Here is a 19,041-nt window from a genome sequence, read left to right on the forward strand (position 1 = left end):
ACCTAAATCTTTTCTTTTTCTAACTTTACATATATATTTTAATCTTCCCTTTATGATATTCTTTTTCCTTCCAGTTTTATTGAAATATAATTGAAATACAGCACTATATAAGTTTAAGGTGTACAGCATAATGATCTGACTTACATATATCATGAGATGATTACTACAGGTTTAGTGAACATCCATCATCTCATATAGATACAAAATTAAAGAAATAGAAAAAATTTTTTGCCCTTGTGATAACTCTCAGTTTACTGTCTTAAAAACTTTCATATATAATGTACAGCAGTGTTAATTATATTTATCATGTTGTACATTATATCCCTAGTACTTATTTATCTTATAACTAGAAGTTTGTACCTTTTGACTACCTTCATCCAATTCTCCCTCCTCTCTAATATATAGGTTATTATATATTTGTATGTAATTCTTAAATTGAAAATTTTGGTTCCCACTAAACTTATAGTATTTGACCTAGTATTTTCATTCAATTTTATACTTGTGAACTACAGATAAAAATAAAAACTACTCATATTCCTAATTTAAAATTATTATATAGCATAAGAAGTAAGATGTCCTCTGCCCCTATCTTGCCCGTAAGTCTCATATAATAGAAATAGCCACTGATAACATTATGGTGCATTATACATATAGGATTTTTGTATATGAAATATAGATACCAGTGTCTAATATAGAAATTCATATGCATATTCTTATTTTTTTAAATTAATTAATTTATTTTTCACTGCTTGGGTCTTTGTTGCTGCATGCGGGCTTTCTCTAGTTGTGGTGAGTGGGGGCTACTCTTCGTGGTGGTGTGCAGGCTTCTCATTGTGGTGGCTTCTATTGTTGCATAGTATGGGCTCTAGACATGTAGGCTTCGGTAGTTGTGGCTTGCGGGCTTCAGTAGTTATGGCTCGTGGGCTCTAGAGTGCAGGCCCAGTAGCTGTGGCTCACGGGCTTAGTTGCTCTGAGGCATGTGGGATCTTCCCGGACCAGGGCTCGAACCCGTGTCCCCTGCCTTGGCAGGCGGATTCTTAACCACTGTGCCACCAGGGAAGCCCAATATTCTTATTTTTTTAAACTTAATATATCATTGGCATCTTCTAGGTCAGTATGTATAGATCATTCTTAAGGTGTATATTATTTTGTTAAAAAGATACCATATTTTCTTCTTTTCTCATTGATGATTCCTTCTCAGTCATTTCTTAATTTTTCTAAATGTTGGAGTTCCACAGGGCTCGGTCCTCAAGGTACTTCCATTCTCTGCATTTACCCCTGGATGATTTCATCCAGTCTCATGGCTTTAATTATCATCTATATGTCAATGGCTCCCAAATGCCTACAGCCTCATTTTCTTCTCTGAACTATAAACTTATATATACCCATCTGCATAACCTCTTGTTCTACTTGAATGTTTAATAGGGCATCTAAAATTTATGCTTATAAACCAAAATTTATGCTTATAAATCCTTGATTTATACCTCTCCCCAACCTTCTCTTCTAATTCTCCTCATCACAGTAAATGATAATTCCATCCTTCCAACTGTTTGGGCAAAATACCTTGGAGTCATCCTTGACTCCTTTTTCCATAACCCATATCCAATCCATGTGTAACTCTTTTTTGCTTCTACCTTTATAATAAGAATTTGACCACTTCAATACACTTCCATTGCTATCATCCTGGTTCAAACTACCATCATCTTTCATCAGTCTCTTGCAACATGTTTTGATAGGTACTGCTTTCACTTTCTTTCAGTTGTAACTTTTCTTTTTAGATTTTGTAGCTTATTGTCTTACCTATAGTTTCCCTATAACATAAGTTTAAGTATTTAAAATTTTTGTATTATTTCTGTGACCTATAAGTTATTTGGAAGTATGTTTTTTTTAATTTCTCCAATATGTGGGTTTTAAAAATGTGCTTTTTTATTATTTTAATTTAATTGTATTGTGGACAGAAATTGTGGGCTATATAATACCTGTTCTTTGAAATGTTTTGATACTTGCCTTAGGATCTAGTACATGATCAAATTTTGATAATATTCCCTTTGCACTTGAGAACAATGTACATTTTCTAAACGTTGGAATCAAAATTCTGTAATGTCCATTAGGTCAATTTGGTAAGTTGAGTTGTTCATACCATCTATATTTTTGTTGAATATTTTCTGCCTGACCTGTCAATAACAATAAACAAGAAACAAATTCCTTCTCCATCATAAGCCCACAATCTCTCCGTATTTCTAAAGACCATTCACAATTGCAAACTGGGGTTTGGCAATTGCATGTTCTGGGGAAGAGGGATTGGAAGGGAAGCAGGGGCTGATGTTTTAGTATATGAGTCCTTTGTGAAATAAGGCCTCTTTTGTAAGAATTCAGATTGAAAACACAAATGTGTGATATTGAAAAAACCTCATAAACATTATAATAAATACTTCCAAATATTACATACATACTTTCATAATATAAATTCAGTATCTGTTAATTCTAAACTTCATCTGGAGGGATAAATGGATGAGAATAGGCAAGAGATTTTTGAATATGATATGAAGAAGAACTTTGTTTTATCACATATTTAAAAGTCTTATAAATTTATTGAAATTATTTCTCTTTCACTTTTGATAGTTTCACTGGGTATAGAATTTGGGGCTGACACTTTTCTTCTTTTAGCATTTTGAAGCATTTCTTTTAGCGTATTGTCTCTCTGTTTGCACAGTTTCTTTTTTTCTTTTTTTTTCCACATACACACACACACACACACTGTATTTTATTTTTACAAGAGATGAATAAACTGACACCAAGCATTGTAAATGGATGACCACAACAAAAGCAACAATGATTGCAATTACCAAACACGAAACACACTCATACTATGTTATAATATTGACATTCAGTCCAGTAATCCTCCACTGTAACAGCTCCTTTACTTTGCAGTGAAAATTGATTTGTATATTTTTTGCCTCTGAGTCACTGTGGGATTTTTTATTTTTATTCAAACAGAAAGTCACAAAAATTATGCTCATCCTCATCAGTTCACTCAGTCCCATGTAATTAATTTTTTTTTCATCTTGATCTTTTGTTAGCACTTTTATGAATTCATCAGTTTTCCATTAGTTCTGAAAATGCTTATTCATTCAGTTCAGCAGTATAGTCAGTTACCAGAAACCAGTACTTGTCAGAGTCTTTTCCATGAATTCCTTGAAGCTGAAACCCTTTTATAGGAACATTTTTGCAAAAGCATCAGAGTACACCCAGAACTGTCTGTAAATGACAAAAGACTTAAAAGTGACCATGGTTAACGATTTGATGAAAGTTCATAATAATGCAATTGACAAGGAAATTTAGTTATTTCTGAGATATACATTTTAAAGTAATAACTAGAATTATGACTTATAACATTATACCAGAATATATAAGATTTTTAGAAATTTCATGTAATGTCTGAAACATTTATATTAACATATTTCCATACAAATAACCCAAAGAAAGTTTAGTATTAGTTGTTTTTTGTTTGTTTGTTTGTTTATACTGCAGGGTCTTATTAGTCATCAGTTTTATACACATCAGTGTATACATGTCAATCCCAATCGCCCAATTCAGCACACCACCATCCCCACCCCACCATGGTTTTCCCCCCTTGGTGTCCATACATTTGTTCTCTACATCTGTGTCTCAATTTCTGCCCTGCAAACCGGTTCATCTGTACCATTTTTCTAGGTTGCACATATATGCGTTAATATACGATATTTGTTTTTCTCTTTCTGACTTACTTCACTCTGTATGACAGTCTGTAGATCCATCCACGTCTCAACAAATGACTCAATTTCGTTCCTTTTTATGGCTGAGTAATATTCCATTGTATATATGTACCACAACTTCTTTATCCATTCGTCTGTCGATGGGCATTTAGGTTGCTTCCATGACCTGGCTATTGTAAATAGTGCTGCAATGAACATTGGGGTGCATGTGTCTTTTTGAATTATGGTTTTCTTTGGGTATATGCCCAGTAGTGGGATTGCTGGATCATATGGTAATTCTATTTTTAGTTTTTTAAGGAACCTCCATACTGTTCTCCATAGTGGCTGTATCAATTTACATTCCCACCAACAGGTTTGCACAGTTTCTGATGAGAAGTCTGTTCTAATTAATTTTTTGTTCCCCTATATGCTATGTCTTTTATTTTCTCCCTGGCTTCCAGATTATTTATCTTTAGATTTCAGCAGTTTGAATATGATGCATCTAGGAGGGGTTTTTTGTTTGTTTGTTTTTGTTTTTAATCCTGCTTAGGGTTCTTTGAGATGCTTTGATTTGTGGTGTAATATCTTATGTTTGGAAAACTCTTGGCCATTTGCTTTTCAAATATTTCTTCTGTTCCATTTTTTCTCTGTTCTCCTGGGATTCCAGTTAACATGCATGTTAGATCTTTGATATTGTCACATAGCCTTTGCATGCTCTGTTATGGTTTTGTCTCCACTTTTTTTCTCTTTGTGTTTTTGGTTTATGTAATTTATATTGACCTATCTTCAAATTCACTGGCTCTTTCCTTGGCTGTTTCAAGTCTATTGATGAGCCTATTATCAAAACCTTCTTCATCTCTGTTACCATATTTTTTATTTCTGGCATTTCCATTTAGCTTTTCCATATAATTTCCATCTCTCTGCTGAAATTCCTGATCTGTCTCTGCATGTTGTTCACCTTTAACATATTAATCTTAGTAATTCAAAATTCTCTGTCTGATAGTTTCATCATCTTGGTTATATCCAAGTCTGATTCTTTTGAAAGTCTTTTGAGAGTCTTTTTTTTTTATTTCTTCTTCTTGGTTTTATTCATGTGTCTCATAATTTTTGGCTGGGAGTTAGACATCAAGCATAAGACAGTGGAGACTGAGGTATATAGTATTTGTGGAAACAGGTATGCCTGTTTTTCTGTTAGGTCTTTAATGTGGAGATTGAGTCAATCTAGACAAGAATTGAGCTAGGGTTTTCTTGTTACTATGGTTACCTTCAGTGCACCATGGTATTAAAGTTTCTCTAGCATTTTCTTACTATGGGCCTGAAAAGATAGATGCTGTGCATGCAGTGGGTTTGTGTCACAGTTGAGGAACACTGAGCTTGGGGAGTCCATACTTTTATAACAAGCAGTAAGCAAGCCTGCTGTTTGTCCACTGGGAGATGTTACCTCATCTCTCAAGGTTGCCAGTTACACAAACAACCCTGAGAAATGGTCTAGGTAAAAGAGTGGTTGAGGCCTTGCAGCCTTGGAACACACAGCAAGATATATAGGAATACAAGTGATCCACAAATTCTCTCCTAAGAATAATTTTGCAAATATTTTCCCCCCAGTTTTTAGTTGTCTTTTAACTTTGTTTATGGCTTTTTTCCAATGCAAAAAATATTTTTATTTAGTGAATTTATTGATCTTTTATTGCCTCTGGATTTGACTTATAATTAGAAATCTTTTCCTACAGAGAACCAAAAGAGGAATTCTCCTGTGTGTTTTTTTTTTCTAGTTCTTGTATGGTTTTATTAACTTAATTTTATTTTTAAAACAGATTTTACTTTTTAGAGCAGTTTTAGGTTCACAACAAAATTAAGTGGAAACTTCAGAGTTCTCATATACTCCCTGTGCTCCCCTCTCCCACGACAGGCAAAGCCTTCCCCACTATCAACATCCTCCACCAGAGTGATACATTTGTTACAATTAATGAACCTACATTGACACATCATTATCAACTAAAGTCAATAGTGTATAGGGTTCACTCTTGGTGTTGTATATTCTGTGGGTTTTGACAAACATATAATGATATGTATCCATTGTTGTATCATACAGAAAAGTTTCACTGCCCTAAAAATGCAGTGCTTCACCTATTCATCCCTCCTCTCCTTCACTTCCTCTGGCAACCACTGACCATTTTTTCCATAGTTTTGCATTTTCCAGAATGTTATGTAGTTGGAATCATGCAGTATATAGTCTTTTCAGATTGGCTTATTTCACTGAGTAGTAATATGCATTTAAGTTTCCTCAATGTCTTTCTGTGGTTTTATAGCTCATTTCTTTTTAGCACTGAATAATATTCCATTGTCTGGATATATCAGTTTATTTCTTCATTCACCTACTGAAGGGCATCTTGGTTTTTTGCAAGTTTTGGCAATTATGAATCAAGATGCTAAAAACATGCATGTTTTTGTGTGGACATAAGTTTTCAACTGGCTTTATTTTTTATATTTAGTCCCCTAATCCATTCAGAGTTTATTCTCTATATTGTGTGAGATATGAATATAATTTTACCTTTTTCCAATGGCTACTTAGTTCTCCCAGCACCATTTACTAAAAGTTCATCTGTGCCCTAATGATTTCAGATGCCACTTTTATTACAACTAAATTTCCAAATGTACTTGAGTCTACTTCAAAGCTTTCTGTTCTATTCCACTGGTCTATTTGTCTAGTCTTGTGCTAATACCACACTATTTTAATTATAGAGGCTTCATAGTATGTTTTAATGTCTGGTAGGTCCATTTGCTCTCTTCGTTTTTTTGTTTCTTATATTCTGCTGGCTATATTTCCCATATTTATTTTTCCATGTGAACTGTAGTTTCAACTTGTCTAGTTCCATAGAAAAGTTTGTTGTTATGTTTATTGGGATGGTGTTGTTTATAAATTAATCTAGGAAGAACTGGCAATTTAATAATATTTAGTCTTTTATCCAAGAACAGGCATTGTCTTTCCATTTGTTCAAGTCTACTTTCAGAACTGTTTCAAAAATTTTTCTGTGTAAGCTTTACACATTTCATGACAAGTTTATTCTTAAGTATTTAATCTTCTTTGTTGCTATTGTAAGTGGAATTTTCTCTTATAATTGTTTGTGTATACAAAGGCTATTGATTTTTATATGTTAATTTTATATACTGCTACCTTACTAAATTTTTAAATGTTTAATTTTATTTTATTTCTTTAAGGTCACCCAGGAATGTTGCCTTTCATCTGCAAATAGAAATGGTTTTGCTTCTTCTTTACCTGTTCTTATGCCTTTAAGTGATTCTTAAGATTCTGAGTATACTCCAGAAGCTGGGTTAGAGTCCCAGAAAAGCAATTTGTTTGTAAGAAGCTAGGCAAGAGTCCCAGGCAAGCAGAATCTGGCTAGAGGAAAAATCTTCAAACATTTCTGAAAGACACCAAAGTAGGTTGAACAAATGGAAAGACATTACCTGTTCTTGGATAAAAGACTAAATATTAGATTATCAGTCTGCTCTTAATAGGAGATTATAAAAGGTTTTCCTTTACCTTATTAGTAGTCTGCCTGGGAAATCAGGATTTTGTATCTCATCAGAATAATTTCATGTGCTTTATGTTAACCTTTATCATGTCCTTGATTATTTAAGGGAACTGAGACTCTTCACATTTAAAAAACCTAAGTTTTTTTACATTTTTGACAATTTTGCCTTCCCAAAATCAAATGCGAAATAAAATCTTGATCTTTAACTGCCCTTGAGATTTCCCAGAGGGCCCTTGGAAAATCGCAAGGGATTTATCCTTTTCTTGTAAAAGGAGAAATGTTAAGAGTAATTCCATTTATTTGATATGCTAAATTGCATGGGAAGCATTGTCAAATAAGAATAGATACTTAACTTTCTCTAGGTTATGTTTGTATGGATAAATATTATTAGTATAATTATTTCAGAAGTTAATGAAGTTTATAGTAAAAAATTTGTCAGTACCCTCACTGTCCATGATATGTCTTGGTACAATGTAATCAGCTGTAATTCTAGTTGTTATTTTTAAATGTCATATGACACACACACAAAAAAATCAAATTTCCTTGTCAAATGAACTCTCATTACATCTTAAGCCATCATGGCCATGGCCATTTTAAGTCTCTTGTCATCCACAGATAGTTTTTGTTTTACTCTGATTCTTCTCTGAAAGTGTTTGCGGTAAGTTGCAGGCCTGAATGCTTTATGATGGCAATGCTTAAATAATTTTGAGACCATATCAATGCTGAGAGTAAGGATTTCCAGAACTCTAGTGGAGAAGCCAACATGTTCATGAGACTGCTAACTCAAGATCAAGCAGAACAAGAATTAAGTACATGGGACTGAATGAACTGGTAAAGGATGGTTACATTTTTTGTTTGGAACACTATTGGTTCTTTAATGTCTATTTTCTGGTTATAAGGAACCATTTTCCCTTTTCTCTTAAGCTATCTATAACTCATGACAATTTAATAAATTATACCGTTGTAATAAAAAATGAAATATTTTTAATCTTTTCTACCTGCTTGACCCCTCCAGCATTCAGAAACACTTAGTGAATATTCTTACTTTCATGGTCGTATAATTATTTGCGTAAGTTCAATAAGAATCTGTTCTCTTCGTAACAGGTCATAATTGGAAACATTGGTTATATTACCAAGGCTTGGACTGGAATGTCATATTTGAGAATGATGTGCATAGAATTCAATCTAAGTAGCTAAAGTTGACTTTATGGAACCAATACTTATAATGCCTTCTTGAAAAACAGGTCTGGTACCTGGCTTACAGAGTTCCTAGACTTATAGGTGAGTAAGGAGGATCACTTACTGACAGGCCTAGGAAACTTAGGACCTGTTGGGGACCTCAAGAAGAGAGGAATTCACCCCAATCTTTAGGTACTGAAGGAAAAATCTTGTGGTGAGTTTTTGGATTGGCTTTCTAGCCTCAGGAGACTTTTAAAATCTGATAATCCTTATGAAAAATTCCAGTAAAGGAATCAAACTCAAAAAGGCCCACGTGGTCAATTACCATTCTTGCTGCACTTATGTAAATAATCAGACCAAATTTAATAAGACCAGGCTTATTTTGTAAACAAAAATTACCTTACTTTGGTTATCTTTGTTCATAAAGGGGGATAATTGTAGAGAGAAATTTTGTTTTAGTGGAAAACTGTAACTCACCCTTGTGGGTTATACACCTGTGAACTAGACTGGATCCTGAATTCTTCCTCTAATATCTAGCTATAACTCTCCAAACTAACATTTCTAATTTTTCCCCAACCCTCCTGACTTAGCCTCACTGAGAAATAAAATTGCCCTTTCCCAAAGCCCTATAAGCTGAAACTGGATGACTTCATATAAACTTCAAATAAATTACCACAACAGATCATATATGGGCAGCCTTCATGCCTGCTGCTATGTGGGCCACTCAGAAAGTTCACCAGAACATCCAATGAAATCTTCTTTAAAAGCTGCCCTCTAGACTCAGAAATTGGGTTTCCAATTATTAATCTTTGGTTTTCTTTTTTTCATAGAAATTTCTCTCATTAAATGCCTGACTTCTAGCACCATCCAGCAAATATCCTCTACTACCAAGTTCTAGCAGGTGGTTCAGCTGGTCCTTAATGAACAAAAGGCCACTGTATGAGAAATGGACTTTAGTTCTAAGGAAAGAAGAATGTCTCTTATTTATTTGCTTGAACAAGAGAATAGACTAACAAACATTCTCTCCTTGACCAAACTCTAGTCAGGCTCCTTAGAGCTGTTTTTAAACTAGGCCCCGTCCTTTGGCATGTCCTCAAGAGCCCAGTTTTCGCAAGAATCCTGCTAACTCAGTTTAGCCAGAATCCTCTACCTTCGGTATCTGATCACTTTTGATATCTGATCAAATTCTTTTTAACAGTGAAAATTGTCTTTTATGGAATTTTGTGCCTGTATATAAGCAAAAAAATTACAATATCAAAAATGAAACAATAGGTTAATACTGTTTAGTTATATTAATGTGTTATTTAAAAAAGGAAAAGAAACATGTATGCCTTTGTATATTAGTCTATCACAGAAATGAAGTACAGTTTTCATTTGTAAGTCTTAACTTTGGAAGATTTGTCAATGACCTTATCAGAATTGATCTTCAATATATATTCCTGTTTCACAATAAATTCCAGAAATTGCAGCATTGCCAATAGCTCTGGTATTTTAGGATTGATCCTTCCATGCAGAGTACAGTGTACACTGTTTATTAAAGATAAGTAATAAAAATGTACTAACTTGAAGCTTACATATATATTATTGAAATTCAACACTAACCACAGGAGTTATTTATTTATTTAAATTTATTTATTTATTTTTAATTGAAGTATAGTTGAGTAACAATGTTGTGTTAGTTTCTGGTGTACAGCAAAGTGATTCAGTTATACATATATACATATATTCTTTTTCCTATTCTTTTCCATTATGGTTTATTACAATATATTGAATACAGTTCCCTGTGCTATACAGTAGGACCTTGTTGTTTATATATTTTATATATAGTAGTTTGTATCTACTAATCCCAAACTCCTAATTTATCCCTCCCCCACCCCCTTTTCCCTGGTAACCATAAGTTTGTTTTCTATGTCTGTGAATCTGTTTCCATTTCATAAATAAGTTCATTTGTGTCATATTTTAGAATCCACATATAAGTGATATCATATGGTATTTATCTTTCTTTTTCTGACTTACTTCACTTAGTATGATAATCTCTAGGTCCATCCATGTTGCTACAAATGGCATTATTTTATTCTTTTTTATGACTGAGTAGTGTTCCATTGTCTGTATGTGTGTATGTGTATATATGTATATACACACACACATATATATGACATTTTTTTAACATCTTTATTGGAGTATAATTGCTTTACTTTGTTGTGTTAGTTTCTGCTGTATAACAAAGTGAATCAGCTATATGTATACATATATCCCCATATCTCCTCCCTCTTGCGTTTCCCTCCCACCCTCCCTATCCCACCCCTCCAGGTGGTCACAAAGCACAGAGCTGATCTCCCTGTACTATGCGGCTGCTTCCTACTAGCTATCTATTTTACATTTGATAGTGTATACATGTCAATGCTACTGTCTCACTTCGTCTCAGCTTACCCTTCTCCCTCCCCATGTCCATTCTCTACGTCTATGTCTTTATTCCTGTCCTTTTTTAAATTTAATTTTTATTTTATATATCGGAGTATAGTTGATTTGCAGTGTGTGTTAGTTTCACGTGTATAGCAAAGTGATTCAGTTATACATATAAATATATCTATTCTTTTTCAGATTCTTTTTCCATATATGTTATTACAGAATATTGAGTAGAGTTCTCTGTGCTATACAGTAGGTCCATGTTGATTATCTATTTTATATATAGTAGTGCGTATATGTTAAACTCAAACTCCTAATTTATCCCTCCCCACTGGTGTTTCCCCTTTGGTAACCATAAATTTGGTTTTGAAGTCTGTGAGACTGTTTTTGTTTTGTAAATAAGTTCATTTGTATCATTTTTTTGAGATTCCACATATAAGTGATATCATATGATATTTATCTTTCTCTGTCTTACTTCACTTAGTATGATAATCTCTAGGTTCATCCATGTTGCTGCAAATAGCATTATTTCATTCTTTTTTATGGCTGAGTAATATTCCATTGTATATACGCACCACATCTTCTTTATCCCATCTGTCTGTGGACATTTAGGTTACTTCCATGTCTTGGCTATTGTAAATAGTGCTGCTAGGAACATTGGGGTGCATGTATCTTTTCAAATTAGAGTTTTCTCTGGATATACGCCCAGGAGTGGGATTACGGGATCATATGGTAGCTCTATTTTTAGATTTTTGAAGAACCTCCCTACTGTTCTCCATAGTGGTTGTACCAATTTACATTCCCACCAACAGTGTAGGAGGGTTCCCCTTTCTCCACACCCTCTCCAGCATTTATTGTTTGTAGATTTTTTGATGATGGCCATTCTGACTGGTGTGAGGTGATACCTCATTGTAGTTTTGACTTGCATTTCTCTAATAATTAGTGCTGTTGAGCATCTTTTCATGTGCTTTATAGCCATCTGTATGTCTTTTTTGGAGAAATGTCTATTTAGGTCTTCTGCCCATTTTTTAATTGGGCTGTTTGTTTTTTGATATTGAGCTGCATGAGCTGTTTGTAAATGTTGGAGTTTAATCCCTTGTCGGTTGCTTTGTTTGCAAATATTTTCTCCTATTCTGTGGATTGTCTTTTCGTTTTGTTTATGGTTCCCTTTGCTGTGCAAAAGCTTTTAAGTTTAATTAGGTCCCATTTGTTTATTTTTGTTTCTATTTCCATTACTCTAAGAGGTGGATTGAAAAAGATCTTGCTGCAATTTATGTCAAAGAGTGTTCTGCCTATGTTTTCCTCTAAGAGTTTTACAGTATCTGGCCTTACATTTAGGTCTTTAATCTATTTTGAGTTTACTTTTGTGTATGGTGTTAGGGAGTGTTCTAATTTCATTCATTTACATGTAGCTGTTCAGTTTTCCCAGCACCACTTATTGAAGAGACTGTCTTTTCTCCATTGTATATTCTTGCCTTTTTTGTCATAGATTAAGTGACCATAGGTGTGTGGGTTTATCTCTGGACTTTCTATCCTGTTCCATTGATCTATATTTCTGTTTTTGTGCCAGTGTGATACTGTTTTGATGACTGTAGCTTTGTCTGAAGTAATATAGTCTGAAGTCAGAGAGCCTGATTCCTCCAGCTCCATTTTTCTTTCTCAAGATTGCTTTGGCTATTCATGGTCTTCTGTGCTTCCATATAAATTGTAAAATTTTTTGTTCTAATTCTGTGAAACATGCCATTGGTAATTCAATAGGGATTGCATTGAATCTGTAGATTGCTTTGGGTAGTATAGACATTTTGACAATATTGATTCTTCCAATCTAAGAAGATGGTCTATCTCTCTATCTGTTTGTGTCATCTTTGATTTCTTTCATCAGTATCTTATAGTTTTCTGAATACAGGTGTTTTGCCTCAGGTAGGTTTATTCCTAGGTATTTTGGTCTTTTTGATGTGATGGTAAATGGGCTTGTTTTCTTGATTTCTCTTTCTGATCTTTTGTTGTTAGTGTGTAGGAATGCAACAGATATCTGTGTATTAATTTTGTATCCTATGACTTTATCAAATTCATTGAGGAGCTCTAGTAGTTTTCTGGTAGAATCTTTAGGGTTTTCTATGTATAGTCTCATGTCATCTGCAAACAGTGACAATTTTACTTCTTCTTTTCCTATTTGGATTCCTTTTATTTCTTTTTCTTCTCTGATTGTCATGGCTAGGACTTCCAAAACTATGTTGAATAATAGTGGCGAGAGTGGACATCCTTGTCTTGTTCCTGATCTTAGAGGAAATGCTTTCAGTTTTTCACGATTGAGAATGATGTTGGCTGTGGGTTTGTCATATATGGCTTTTATTATGATGAGGTAGGATCCCTCTATGCCCACTTTCTGGAGAGTTTTTATCATAAATGGGTGTTGAACTTTGTCAAAAGCTTTTCCTGCATCTATTGAGATGATCATATGGTTTTTATTCTTCAGTTTGTTAATATGGTATATCACATTGATTGATTTGCATATATTGAAGAATCCTTGCATCCCTGGGATAAATCCCACTTGATCATGTTGTAGGACCTTTTAATGTGTTTTTGGATTCAGTTTGCTAGTATTTTGTTGAGGATTTTTGAATCTATGTTCATCAGTGATATTGTCCTGTATTTTTCTTTTTTTATGATATCTTTGTCTGGTTTGTGTATCAGGGTGATGGTGGCTTCATAGAATGAGACTGGGAGTTTTCCTTCCTCTGCAGTTCTTTGGGAACAGTTTCAGAAGTGTAGGTGTTAACTCTTGTCTAAATGTTTAATAGAATTTACCTGTGAAGCCATCTGGTCCTGAACTTTTGTTTGTTAGAAGATTTTTAATCCCAGTTTCAATTTCATTACCTGTGATTGGTTTGTTTTTATTTTCTATTTCTCCCTGGTTCAGTCGTGGAAGATTGTACCTTTCTAAGAATTTGTCCATTTCTTCGCGGTTGTCCATTTTATTGGTGTATAGTTGCTTGTAGTAATCTTCTCATACTTTGTATTTCTGTGGTGTCTGTTGTAACTTCTCCTTTTTCATTTCTAATTTTATTATTTTGAGTCCTCTCCCTTTTTTTCTTGATGAGTCTGGCTAAAGTTTTATCAATTTTGTTTATCTTCTCAAAGAACCAGCTTTTAGTTTTATTGATCTTTGCTATTGTTTTCTTAGCTTCTATTTCATTTATTTCTGCTCGGATCTTTATGATTTCTTTTCTTCTACTAACTTTGGGTTTTGTTTGTTCTTCTTTCTCTGGTTGCTTTAGGTATAAGGATAGGTTGCTTATTTGAGATTTTTCCTGTTTCTTGAGGTAAGATTGTATTGCTATAAAGTTCCCTCTTAGAACTGCTTTTACTGCATCCCATAGGTTTTGGATCATCGTGTTTTTGTTGTCATTTGTCTCTAGGTATTTTATTTATTTATTTGTTTGTTTGTTTGTTTATATTGAAGTATAGTTGATTTACAATGCTGTGCCAAGCTCTGCTATACAGCAAAGTAACTCAGTTATACGCCTATATACATTCTTGTCTAGGTATTTTTTGATTTCCTCTTTGATTTCTTCAGTGACCCATTGGTTATTTAGTAATCTGTTGTTTAGCCACCACGTGTTTGTGGTTTTTACCGTTTTTCCCCCTGTAATTATTTCTAATCCCATAGCACTGTTGTTGGAAAAGATGCTTGATATGGTTTCAATTTTTAAAAATTTACCCAGCCTTGATTTGTGACCCAAGATGTGATCTATCTTGGAGAATGTTCCTTGTGCATGTGAGAAGAAAGTATATTCTGCTTTGGGAAGGAATGTCCTATAAATATCAACTAAGTCTATCTGGTCTAATGTGTCATTTAAGGCTTGTGTTTCCTTATTAATTTTCTGTCTAGATGATCTGTCCATTGGTGTAAGTGTGGTGTTAAAGTCCCACACTACTATTGTGTCACTGTCAATTTCCCCTTTTATGGCTGAAGCATTTGCCTTACATATTGAGGTGCTCCTTTGTTGGGTGCATATATATTTACAATTGTTATATCTTCTTCTTGGATTGATCCCTTGATCATTGTGTAGTGTCCTTCCTTGTTTCTTGTAACAGTCTTTATTTTGAAGTCTATTTTGTCTGATATGGGTATTGCTACTCCAGCTTTCTTTTGATTTCCATTTGCATGGAATATCTTTTTCCATCCCCTCACTTTCAGTCTGCATGTGTCCCTAGGTCTGAAGTGGGTCTCTTGTAGACAGCATATATATGGGTCTTGTTTTTGTATCCATTCAGCCAGTCTTTGTCTTTGGTTGGAGCATTTAATCCATTTACATTTAAGTTAACTATCAATGTGTATGTTCCTATTTCCATTTTCTTAATTGTTTTCCATTTGTTTTTGTAGGTCTTTTTTCTTCCCTTCCTCTTTTGTTCTCTTCCTCTTTCGTGTGTGTGTGTATCTTTTGTAGGTTCTTGGTTTGCATTTCTCATGAGGTTTTGATATAGCAGTCTGTATATATACAAGGTTGTTTTAAGTTGCTGGTGTCTTAATTTCAAATGCAGTTCCCATTTCCTGCATTTGTACTCTCCTCTTCTCATGGTTCCTGATTTTGATGTCATATTTGTGTATGAATGATTTCCTGTTTTTACTGTATGTTTACCTTTACCAGTGAGCTTTCCCATTTGTGATTTTCTTGTTTCTAGTTGTGGCCTCTTTTTTTCCCCCCCTGCCTAGAGAAGTTCCTTTAGCATTTGTTGTAATGCTCATTTGGTGATGCTGAACTCTCTTTGCTTTTGCTTGTCTGTAAAGCTTTTTATTTCTCCCTTGAATCTGAATGAGAACCTTCGTGGGTAGAATATTCTTGGTCATAGGTTTTTCCCTTTGATCACTTTAAATATATCATGCCACTCCCTTCAGGCCTGCAGAATTTCTGCTGAAAAATCAGCTGATAACCTTATGCGAATTCCCTTGTATGTTATTTGTTGCTTTTCCCTTGTTACTTTTAATATTTTGTTAGTTTGATTAATATGTTTCTCAGCGTTTTCCTCCTTGGTTTTATCCTGTATGGACTCTCCACGCTTCCTGGACTTTGGTGACTATTTCCTTTCCCATGTTAAGAGAGTTTTCAACTATAATCTCTTCAAATATTTTCTCAGGCCCTTTCTCTTTTTCTTCTTCTTCTGGGACCCCTATAATTGGAATGTTGGTGCATTTAATGTTGCCCCAGAGGTCTCTGAGACTGTCCTCATTTCTTTTCATTCTTTTTTCTTTATTCTATTCTGCAGCAGAGATTTCCACCATTCTGTCTTCCAGGTCATTTATCTGTTCTTCTGACTCATTTATTCTGATATTGATTCCTTCTAGGGTATTTTTCATTTCAGTTATTGTATTGTTCATCTCTGTTTTTTCTTTAGTTCTTCTAGGTCTTTGTTAAATATTTCTTGTATCTTCTTGACCCATGCCTTCATTCTTTTTCTGAGATTGGATCATTTTTAATATCATTACTCTGAATTCTGTTTCAGGTAGATTGCTTATCTCCTCTTCATTTTGTTGTTCTTGTGGTTTTTTATCATGCTCCTTCATCTGCAACATACTTCTTTGTCATCTCATTTTGTCTAACTTACTGTGTTTGTGGTCTCTTTTCCTCAGGCTGCAGGATCATAGTTCCTTTTGCTTCTGGTGTCTGCCCCCTGGTGGGTGAGGCTTATCCTGGGTCTTGTGCTATTATCCCCTTGATAAGGGGTTTGATTGGTGTTGTGGTGACCAGAGTCTACCCTGGATATTGAATGGGGCCTCCCCTTTGCTCTGTGGTTGTCACTGCCCTGTCAGGGGTGGGGTCTGCTCCCTAGTTGTTGAAGTACAGGCCCCCAGATCTGTTTGTTAGCTGTGCTTCCGATCTGTGGTGCCAGGTAAGTGGGATTAGAGCACTCCCACTGGGAGAGAAGCCACTGAGTGTTCCTCCTCTGGAGCTGTTCATCTGTGGACATACTCTGTTGTGTCCCCTTTTGCTCATTGTGAGGGCTCACAAGGCACACTGTTGTTGGCACTGTTCTCAGTCCCACCTTAACTGTGGGTATGCTGACAGTTGGCCCTGGTGACTCTCAGGCATTGTTTTCACCAGGCCACTGGCACAGATCCACTGAGGACAGCAGTAGTCGTGCACCTGGGCCTGCTCTGGGAGCTATGGAGGCAGCTCAGACTCTGGCCTGGCCCAGCCCCCACATATATGTGCCCACAAAGCCCACAGCTGCTAAAGCCAGACCCGTCCCAGCTGCAGGAACACTTGTCGTCCTTTCGGATGTTTTGCAGGCGCTGAATTTAGGAAGCTGTCAGTGGAGGTGTAACTCCGCAGTTTGCACAGCCGTGAAGAGAGATTTCAGCTCTTCTTCCTTAGTCACACAGCCCCTGGGGCTAGGCTGTAGTTTTAGCCCCACCTCTGCGTGTGTTCCTCCCACCAGAGTCTGTTCCAGAGTTTCCTGGAGCACAGGAGCCCATCAGGCAGGAAGGAGCCAAGGCGGCATTCAGGGCAAGCAGGCCACCCAGGCACGAAGGTGCTGAGGTAGCGATTGGAATGTGTGAGCCTGTCAGGTGGCGATCAGGGCGAGCGGGTCGCCCAGGTGGGACAGGTGGGGGTGGAGGAGATGATAGCAGGGGTGTGCAAGCTGGCTCCGGTGGGAGACCTCCCTAGTGCCCGTGGAGGCAGGGGCCAGTGCATGAGGAGAGAGGCTGCAATGGCAGCCCTGTCCTTTGCACGTCCTTCAGCAATAGCAATTTGCTTCTGTGGCAGTCTGGGCTTCTTGCATGAGCATTCCCAGTTGCAGATCTCCTCACTTCCGTCCCCTCAGGCTATCTCCTCACAGCCAACAGCTGTCCCCTCCCTGGGTCTGCTCTCCAAACCCCACATTCCAGCACCTAGCTCCCGTGCACACTGGTGGACACCTGTCTCAGGCTGGGGTGTGCACGGCTATGGCACGAAACATCTGTGTAGGTCTCACTCTGTCCTGCCTGCCACAGACCGGTTGCTGGGCTCTCCTCCGAGCCCCTGAAGGTCCCCTTCTGTCCCAGCTGATCTCCCTGCCAGTGAGGGGACTTCCCCAGATGTGGGAACCTCTCCTCACCTTCAGCTCCCTGACAGGGGTGCAGGTCCTGTCTTGCTTCCTCCCCTCTTCCTTTTTCCTTCTTTCTTTCATCTTACCTGTTTACGTGGGAATCTTTCTTGTCCTTTTAGGTGTCTGAGGTCCCCTGCTAGTGTTCAGCAGGTGGTCTGTGAGAATTGTTCCATTTTTAAATGTATCCTTGGTGCGTTTCTGGGGAGAGATGAACCCCACGTCCTCCTACTCCTCCGCCATCTTGGAAAGTCTCTCTGGCATATTATTGATGCTAACTAATTATTTGTTGAATGAATGAGTTGTGACTTGCCTAAGGTTTCACAAAGGCAGAGTCAGCACCAGAACTCAACAGCACACTGAGCCTGGCACCCATTCCTTTGTGCAGATACACAGTAATCCCCAGAGTGCATACCTGTGTCCCTAAGGATATGGGGCATCCAGTGTCACTGAAGAAGCCCCAGACAGAGAAAGTGACTCAAGGCAGGGAGTAGATCTGTTTATTTTTGGTCTGTCAAAACCACTCACAAGACCCCATGAAAAGTCAATCATTTGCTGGAGGGGTTTAGTAAACTTTTTAAGCCAGACTGTACTGTGAAGCATGAAAAGGCAGCAGATGATTTTTTTTTTTAATTGGGGTATAGTTGTTTTACAATGTTGTGTTAGTTTCTACTGTATAGCGAAGTGAAGTAGAGTTCCCTGTGCTATACAGCAGGTTCTTAAATAAATTTTGATAACTTTTAGTGTGATGAAGACTTGTTCTGGGACACTGCTCACCCAGCCAAGAACTGTCAGTCAAGAGTGTAGTGACCTTTCTTTAGCCATATATTCCTTTTTGGGGTGGGTATCTAATATAACAATGTTTATCTTAATCATTCTCTTTTCTTAAAAGTTTTCTTAACCAAAAATGAAAATTTGAATTGGAATAATAGGGGATTTTTCATAAAGCTTTTGAATCTGCTTATTATCTAATTGTTTAAAAAGTTGTTTTCAAAACTTCTAAATCTTAGACTCTATTATTTTAGAGACATTATAGTGAGTTGTTTTCACTGGCTATTACCAGTTCCTCTTTTCTCCTTTTTTTCACATTTTCAAAC

Source organism: Balaenoptera borealis (genome assembly GCF_965194805.1).
Source record: "Balaenoptera borealis genome assembly, chromosome: 8".
In the NCBI taxonomy this organism is placed as follows: domain Eukaryota; kingdom Metazoa; phylum Chordata; class Mammalia; order Artiodactyla; family Balaenopteridae; genus Balaenoptera; species Balaenoptera borealis.